Raw genomic sequence first — 9,749 nt, 5'->3', positions numbered from 1 at the left:
CCGAAGCATTTTTTGGGGGGTTGGTTGTTGTTGTTTTTGTTGTTGTTGTTGTTATCGTTTACCTTGATGCGCCACTGCACCCCCGAATTAGTAGACAGGGTTGTGTTGCTGTTGTGTGTCTGTTTTTTTTTTTTTTTTTTTTTTTTGGGTTGCTGCTTACCTGTTGATCAAAATAAGCATTAGCCCCCTTTGCTCTCTCTCTCTCTCTCTCTCTCTCCTCTCTCTCTCAGTCTGTCTCTGTGTCTCTCTCTCAGCAGCCTGTTAAGATGGTGGCTGGCTGGCTGGCTGGCTTGGCTTGGCTTGGCTTGGCTGCTTCGTCTCTTTGAGGGGTTTTTGTTTGTTGATGATGTCGGACGGGGGATGACTTGTGTCTTGGCTGTCTCTTTTTCTTTGGTCTGAGAGGGAAAGAGAGATAGTTAAGGCTACAAACGGCGACACATTAAAACTAAACAGGATAATACCGACTGATCACAATGAGTGAGTTTGCCTCTGGTGGTGTTGCAATGATTCCCGATCTTATAGTGTGTTATTCAGCAGCCCGCAGCCCGGATTTGCTGACCAAAGCAGCTCGTTATCTGATGTTGTTGTTGTTTTTGTTGTTGTTGTTGTTGTTGTTTTTCAGACTAGTGTTACCGCTTTGCTGTGACAGGACCTCTCTGCCTGTCTCTCTGTCGGCTGTGGGCATTACGTCAGAGGAGGAAGACACAGCGGCTCTATTAATATCAAGAAGCCACCAGAAGACTGACTCTTAAAGAGACAAGCACTGTGGTCGCAATTATTCACAAAGTTAAATGCGAAACGAAAATCAGCTGCACAGAAATTTAAAAAAAAAAAAAAAAAAAAAAGGTGGGGCAAACACTGTCATTTCACCGAAGCTGCATGAAATAAAATAAAAAATCAATGAAGATCTTCGACTCTTATCGGCACGAAGTAATAAGCCATGTCAACATCAGTTTTTCTAAGAAACATAATGTTATCTCATGAACCAAATCAGCTGCTCTGCAAAAAAAAAATTAAAAATCAAACCACATGACTCACATCCATTCTTAAAACACATCAACGAATCAGTTGCAATCAAACAAGTGCTGCTATCTCACCATGACCTAATTTCATAGCTAATAAACTCATGTTACTCCATAATCTTGCTGAGCTACAGACTTGTACGGAAGAAGGTTTTGTGTATTATAGTCAGGAATGAATCTTCAAGTGTCTAAAAGGATTCATTCATAGGTTGCAACGTGGTTATTAAACTGCAGAGTAAAAATCACTTAATATGTCGTCAAAATTTCTTAATTTGGAAGAACTTGCTTTTAATGGGTTTGAAGTCAACCTCTCTGATTTCATTGCTGCCTCACTGCCTAATGTTGCATTAGCACTCTCGATTATTTATACACATGAACAAGCTGTGTCATTACAATAGAATAATGTACGGTGCTAACACATCAGGATGCCCTTAAACTATCAAAAATATGAAAAATATATTTTTGAAAGCTATTATTATGATTATTTGGATAAATATTTTTACTAAGTAGATTCCTATCTTTAAATCCAAAGAGGTATTACCAACACAGGATAATTAAATACCACAACAAAAGGTCCTGATTCTGAACAGTGCCCCCTTCAGATGGTTCAATTAAAACAAGTTGCAACAATGATGGAATTTCTTATGCAACTTCAAGTAATCCTGTTTTTGCCGTGCACAAATAAAACTTTTCCAAACAAAAGTAGGAGGAACTAGAGAAACAAAGAGAAACCATACTGCCAGTGTTTTCTCCTCATATAGGTGCATGGTGTGTGTGTGAATGTGTGTGCGTGTGTAATCATTTCATTAATTAAGCATTTAAAATGTAACTCAATCTAACTCAGCCTCGTGGGAAAGTCAAGTTAAACTGTCACAGCAAGCCCAAACCCATTTTTTTTACTCAAAACCCCAGGCACTCTGAACTTAAAAAAAAATTATTTGATATTGACTTCCACGTACACAGATCCAGGGTATATACATACTAATAACTTTTATCGTTACCTATTTAATCACAGAGCACCAAAGGGCAAATTAAACCTGCATTATCATAATGAAAATCACAATCAGCAGACAATTTAACTGGACATGAAGACTCCAGTTTGAGTATGCATTTAATATATGGCTCATGTAGCAACTCAGTCAACATCACTTTCTATTGTGCACAATGACATTCTTCCTGGTTTGATGTTATCTCTGCTGCGACAATATATAGAACCTCTAATGAAATATTACCAAAACACGTGACACGAAGACAAGATGAATGCTAGCGGCATAAAAAAAATGTTGTTCTGTGATTTGGTCTTGTGCAGCCTGTCAGGCAGCAATTCATATTTTTTTTAAGTGGCAATAATGCAAAAATAATCAAAGACTTGTTTACTGGAATGTTGTGGGGAACTGGGTGACATAAATAATGGATATGCCCTTGTTAGCTTGGTATGAAAACTAGGCTGCTGGTGAAGTCTGTCACCCACCCCTTCACACTCCTTCCTCCTTCCCCCCATGGGGAGGATGGGACTATGAACTTTCTAGTCTCTTTTTCAAAGAGTGCCCTTGAAAAGCCAAAGGTAAGGATATTTTTTTGCTAACAAAGGCGAAACTGCAGCCTCTGGGCACACACCCTGCTGGATCCACCACCTCTTTATGAGTGGTGGAGGCCTGGATGGACTACAGAGAGTGACATTTAAGAAATAATCCACCTGGTGCATGGCTTTTACATAAATTTACCCGAATGTACCACTTTCTCACCCTCCTTTATTAATTTCTTAATTTATTCAACAATTTCTTCGGGGAAGAGATTGTGCAACCTGTTATTTCAAATCTTAATTTGATATTAATATTGCCCTGTTGGCCTATATTTTGTTTCCCCACTCTCTTACTATATATGATGCAAATATTAGCGAGAAACAAGCCAGCAAACTGCCACAAACATAAACTACCTTGTATTGTATTGACTCAAACCATTTTGTACCTTTTTTGCTGTCCGTGTCCGTTGAGATTGAACCATTGAGCCATTTAGGTCATGATGTCACGTCTTTTCTGTTATCAACCACTGTGGTATCTGAAAAAAACTTGTCGTTTCCTCATCTGTTTCAAAATTATATTCGTCACATATCTCACACCATCATATACAGGATATTGAAACCATACTGATGAATTTTTCAAACTTACATCTCCATCTCAATTGCCTCTGCACCCTCGTCAGTCTTCAGTACTGTACTGATTAGATATAAACCTTCCACAGCTCATCTCCTCTGGAATAGTTATATGGAGAAATACAGAAAACACATTTGCCCAACAGTCTAATCCTGTTATGTTTTTTAGTCACCAGATAGTGCTTCTAAAACAATATGCGCCATTTCCCCCAAATCAGTTAACTTAAATATCAGCGGAATACGCAGCACAATCCAGCATTAGAACAGTCAATACATGTAGGCAGATTTATTTTTATTCTGGTGGTGTGCAATGTTTACCACAAATATTAATCATGCACACACAATATTAAAAATGAAATTTATGACAGCAGACCAAAGGATGATGGGTTTTAGAGTAGGGGAGTAATAAGTCCTTGCTAATACAGAGGTGGTGGGTAAGAAATGGCTTTGCAGTGGGTTGATGCCCGACCACAGGACCAATAAAGACAGCACTGAGAAAGTGTAAAAGTTATCAATAGTTAGTGTGTGATTTGTAGTAAATGGACAAAATAATAATAATAACTCAAAAACAGAAGGCTCCTGAAAGCTTAAATGTCAGATGACATGAAGTTCAGCATTCACAGCAATAATTAGGGAAAGTACTGCATGCATTTTTCTAATAACAAGGTCTACTGAAGAAAATGTTTTGACTCTGTGATCTGATGAACAAATAGAGTGTGGCCTCTGCAACCTCACAAAGATTTACCAAGTTTTAGATGTATCTGCCCCTCATCAAAAAATACAAAGGGGGCAAAGAGTAAGTGTGTATATACATAACAACAAATGATATCCCAGTAATCAGCAATATGTATAATCCCTGTGAGAACAAGAAATTTCTAGCCAGCATACACAGAGAATTGCTTTTCTTTATTCCTAAAGCATTCAAATACTTTTTGTTTCTTGAGTTTGAACACAAATCATATCACAACCGAAGTTAGTGAAGGCTAAAAACTGTTTATATACACACACACGCACAAAAAAATAATAATAACAGCAAAGCCACACCAATTGTAAGCAGTATGTGATAGATTCTGTGGAGCCTAATTAGTGTGGTAATCGCAGAAACTGGAATAAGAACAATACGCAGGAAGAATAATGAAGTGTAGAGTCTCCATCCACCCGCAACCGCTCGCTCAGAAAATAATAATACAGTGCAAGTGTTGACTGCCCGGGATTCTTAAATAACACATGAGGAAACATACATTAAAATGTCCATCAAATAGCACATTTTATTATACTTTATATTACACAATCACCAGTCAAGAAGTAGACCAGTAAAACCTCAAGGAAAATACACTGACTTGAAGTTTTTGGGGGGTGTTAAATGTTCCAGTGTGATGCTTAATGCTCCTTTATATCTATAAGAGGAGATATAAACTGTCTGAATTCCCTATAATTTTAATGAATGGCAGAGCCAAACCCAGAGAGACTGGCAATAACACACACACACACACACACACTATACATGTTAGTTTCGTGTTTAATGACCTGGTATGACCCTCTCTCTCTCTCTTAAATGACAAAAATCCTTCAAGTATTGTATGTGTAATATGGAAAGCTTTTTGGTTTCAGTGCCTCACTGTTGTTGCTTCTTCTGCTTCCATCGATCTTCTGTGCTTAGTTTCATACATTTAACTAATTTTTCCTTTTACTTTCCACACCAGAGACAGCTTGCTGATTTTTTCCAGTTGGTCAGTGTGGCTCACTGGCAGGCTGCTGCCATGTGGACGGGCACTTATTTAGACAAAGAAGCTCCTTCAGCTACTTTTCTTCAGCAACTGCCTGCCGATTCTAAAAAGGTTTAAGAACAGCTTCTTCCATTTCTGCTTTCAAAAAATATCTTTTGGTTTCATTTCACATTCAGTGTATGTGCATTTGCAGTAAATTCTAGTGACTAAACAGAAAATGTGGGCCCTCCACGTACACGGGCAGTACCTTAGCTCGTTGAGTCACCAGAACACCCAACCCTTCTCCCTTTTTTTTTTTTTTTTTTTTATATTTTCCACATTAGATTCGTTGTTTGTTGTCAAATACAAAACCAACCCATATTTCTGTTGCCAAAGTATCTTTTTTTTATGTTTTCAAAGAACTATGTTATTCATATCCATGACCCTCAGATTCTCACTGGCATTAAATCTGTTGTTTGTTCAAGACATTATGACCCAGTTCTAACTAGGATACTAATCTCTGATCTGAATCATAATGGGAAAACATGAAAGTAAAACTGTCTCCACAGAGTTACTTGTTAGAGGGGATTAAAATCAACCAAAAGTAGTGATAACAAAGTTCACACAATAGTTTCAGTGTTCTTGGTTTAAATGAATGCTCTCCCATCACTTTGCCTATCTCCCTGTGTATTCAAATATTAAAACACTGCGATGATAATTTCTGTAATAAATCATTTCACAGTTAATTTATGATGTTTTTAGAAAAAGCTTCACTATTGTAGTGAACAACATTGTAGTGTAGTTGCTCACTTCTGTGGGAAATAGAGGGCTTGCAGACTCCAGCTAGTTCCCAAAACAAGATTCACTTTCATGCTCATTTATTGCCAAGTGTTTTATCTACAAGTTGATCTAGAAGGGCATGGAGTTTGGGCAGGAAAAAAAGACAAGTATTCCTTTTGGTGGTCCAGCTAAGAGATTGAAGCCAAGATGGGGACCACAGTCATCACAATCAATGGAAGCAATGAGCCAAAATCCCATGTTTACCATTTTGGTGTAATTGTGCCTTATCACCACAGAAAAGAAGGACTTTATTGTCTTTTTTTGGTGACTTTCTTTTTACCACTGCAGGGATGAAATAAGTCAGTAAATATGGAACGGGAAAACTGAAAGCTTTTATGACACTCACCTTAAAGTCAGCAAGAGGTGCACAATTACAACTAAGGAGTCTAAAAATTGGACATGTCATCTCTGATGTGTTTGACCTTCTGTGGAAGATGCAAGGGGGATTTCGATCTTGATGTCAACTGGCCTTCAGTGAAGGAGGCTGTCTGATGGATTACATTGTCTGTGAACACAGAGCCCAAACTACAGTGAAGTCAGCCTTTACTAAAAGTGATGGGCTGTAACTGTTTCTACAAAACATCCAAAAGGGTTTTTCCCTCAACTGAGGTCAGTATGTAGAATACATTCTGGATAATAAAGAGCTCTGCACAGGTATTCAGACAGTCCAAGTGGTGGAAACTTTTTGTTATCTCCTGGGCAGAGACCCTGAGGTAAAGGTGATTAGATATCTGTGTCGAGAATACTTATATTTTCTTTTGGAGAATGTAAATATTGAAATGTGAAAGACAAAGTCCTGTTATAAGCCAGCCGATATTAACTGTTAGTCTCTGATATAGTAGATACACCATAAAACCATCCAAGACCTCAAAACTCCACTTCCAATATACCTTAACCACCGTTTATTAAATCTAACTAATGAAGTCTCCTCAAACTCTCATTGACTGAGCACAGATTTTAGTAAAAGATCATCTCGATCACATGGCACTGATTTTGGATTATTTGATGTACCTGGGGCTTTTCAGAACCATGAATTCATTCATCTCATTTGGGCTATTTTAACAACTTTTTTTTTTTTGCAATAAACCAATGAAATAAATAAACATAAGCATAACTGATATTTTGGTTGATGTGTGCTTTTTTCAGTGTCACAGCAGCAGGATTAGTCATTAGACTTTGGCTGGACTCTTTATGATGACACAATTGCAGCACCGAACTGGAGATGTAGTCTGAAAATGATTTAACCTTTTAATTCTACTCGTCACAGAAGTCGGTGGTATCTCTGCTGTCCTTATATAAACAGCAGCTGCTATTATCTATGTCCCGTCATCCAGATTGGTTGTGCATAATTCAAGACACCAGTGAAAGTACAGAGGAATGCTGAAGTCACGAGCCCTTCCACCATTACTAGAGCATGATGCTTTACAGTTTCTGTGCTTTTTGGACAGATCTGGAGCTGCAGGAGAGGAATATCAGCACTCAGTGAAAGCCTCTCACAGCATCACACAGGAGCCGTCCCCCAGTGGAGATGAGAGGAGAAGAAAAACATTTGAATTATGTTCCTGGGGTCAGCATAACACTGGAAATGAAAGTGGCCAAGAGAGCTGATTCATCTGTGCAGCAGGAGCTCTACCTCCTACAAAACCCTTCGGTTGATAGTGAGACCGCTCCCCTGACAGAGCTGGATGTCTTCCCTGAGGTTAACATGATGAGCCTGCTCACACACTGTCGGTGAGAGTGTGAGAGGCTGTTAAAGAGGAAAACACACCCAAGGAAGAATGTTCCACCATCATTCTTTTGGGGGGCATTTCCGTAAAAGAGCTTCATTCGTTTAAGTGCCATCTGCGGTTTTGAGGCCACATAAAACGAAAGTGTTGCTAAGAATGTCGTACATGTTGATAGTAATAATGAATAAAAATCTTTTCTGCAAACATTATTGCCTTGCTGCTTAGGAGATGAAAATACACAACACAGGTTACACTCATTTTGCGTCAGACCCCGAAGAACCAGTCATCTAAAGCCCTTTGACGAGTTGACTCATTTCTTCATTAATTTTCAGCTACAATAAAGGGAGGTGCTGCAGCAACAATAAGCCCTTTCAGCACTGACAAGCCCACATCTGATTTGGTGATTTAGGCTCGCCCGAAATGTAAGATTTATAAAATCAAACAATCACCACTTGACATGACATGAAAGCCATTTTTCATGTGCTCCTTTGTGGAAAATTGCAGTCATTAACTGCTTGAAATCAATGACTGAAATGAATCAACTTTAATACATTTACTAACCTCAACAAACCAGTTTATTTTAGCAGTCTGTCATATATGTGTTCCCAACAGTTGTCAAACACTTGTATTTCATGTTTGGAAGCTTGTAAATCCGTTTTAAGTGATCAACGCCTGACAACGCCTTTTCCTGCTTCTGCTCTCCTTACATCATGTTCTGTGTGTTAGTACACAGATTTAGAAAATGTATATTTTCTTCATATTTAAATTTTTTCAGAAGCTAATTTCCGTAGTTGTGTTTTACAGCAATATAATTTCACCCTAAACCTTAGAGAAATTCATAAATATATAACAAACTACGTTTTACTTTTCATGGCCATTTTCATAATACAGATCTCAGTTGGAGCGAAGTGCTCCTATTAGATGCTGTCTTGATTTGGTCCTCCGTGGGAAGGAGAACATTATTTCATCATGTCAGTCTTGCATTTGGCACAAAAGAAAAAGAAAAAGAAAAAAGATGGACCCTTAAAGTGTCCTATCTGAGAGATTGGGTTGATTTTCTTCACATGTCCCAAAGGCCTGTTTCCTGCTCAGTGTTGTCAGGTTCGTATAGAATTGTAAGAATATCAAGAAAGTGTGGTAAGACATACAACATACAAGTGCTCTCTGCCTGCCAAAGCGTAGGATGTGGAAGTGAAGCACTGCATCAGTCATTACACCATCTGAATCCCTACTGGGCGATATCAAATACATGGATCTTCACTTAAATCCAAGCAGTTACTGTTATATTACGTTAAATGAGAAATCAATCATGGATAAGCCCAGATTTATACAAAGAAGGTAGTTTTCCAAAAGTTGTGATTTAATTCCCACAATGACTGTTTCTTCCATGATGTGAAATATTAACTTGTATAAAACATAAGAAATGAATGCACATGGCAAACCCATGAAATGTTTCTTATCCAATAATACTGATTATACGTTTGTTAATGTATATACTTTAACTTTTCTTTTCTTTTACAATACGGAGACACCATTGCATAGCAGCAGATTAAGGAACTTAAATATGAGTATGGAGAGTCAAAATAGAAATGGAAAAAAAGTAAAAGGTGAGACTGAACTGTTCAGTAATGTTTACTAAGTGTCTAAGCAAGTTTAAATAATAGACTGAAAAGTAAATGTTAACGGTAAAATGTTTTATCTGTTTTTTGTTGTACTAATCATGATTACAACAACAACAATAATAATGATGATAATGCTGGTGTCTAATCCAACTTGTGGATGGACTGAGTAAATAGACAGAGCAACAGGGTAAACAGTCCCACGGCCATAAAACGGGAATGAATAGAAACACATTTTCTGAATACTGTTTTTTTTTTTTTCTCTTGTTTCTCTCTCCCTCTCCAAAATACATCTACACACTCATGTTTTCTTTCTCTCCACAACAAGGTATCATTTTTGTTTCCCTCATATTCTTGTGAAACATAAAATTCCTCATTGTTTTCCTATTTAACCGACAACTGTTGGAAGGATGTATTTTGTCGCGTTGACCTTAAGATTTTTTTTTTATTATTATTTAACAATTACAAATGATGCATGAGGAAATGTAACAAACTGAAACTTCTTACTAAAACTTTACCAGAATTGTTTGCATACTTGTATTCAGCAGTGCTGACCACAGCTTTGACCACTGAACCTGTGGGAGCTAGTTGAGCGCAAGGATGAAGACTGAGGTTGACATTATTTTGTTGATTTTTTTTTTTTTTTTAATTGTTGCCTCAATAAATTTTAATGAGTTGGAAAG

At 37.6% G+C, this 9,749-nt stretch overlaps 1 long non-coding RNA gene across 1 annotated transcript; it reads left to right on the top strand.

Moving 5' to 3' along the window:
* Positions 1-263: 263 nt before the first annotated feature.
* LOC115051348 (uncharacterized) lies at positions 264-856 on the top strand. The gene is made up of 2 exons (XR_003841269.1): positions 264-477; positions 623-856. It is a non-coding gene; the product is annotated as an uncharacterized LOC115051348 (long non-coding RNA).
* The last annotated feature ends 8,893 nt before the right edge of the window (positions 857-9,749 follow it).

Source organism: Echeneis naucrates, chromosome 11 (genome assembly GCF_900963305.1).
Source record: "Echeneis naucrates chromosome 11, fEcheNa1.1, whole genome shotgun sequence".
Lineage (NCBI taxonomy): Eukaryota > Metazoa > Chordata > Actinopteri > Carangiformes > Echeneidae > Echeneis > Echeneis naucrates.
Note: the sequence above shows the minus strand (reverse complement) of the source record. Positions and strands in the feature narration are given on the sequence as shown.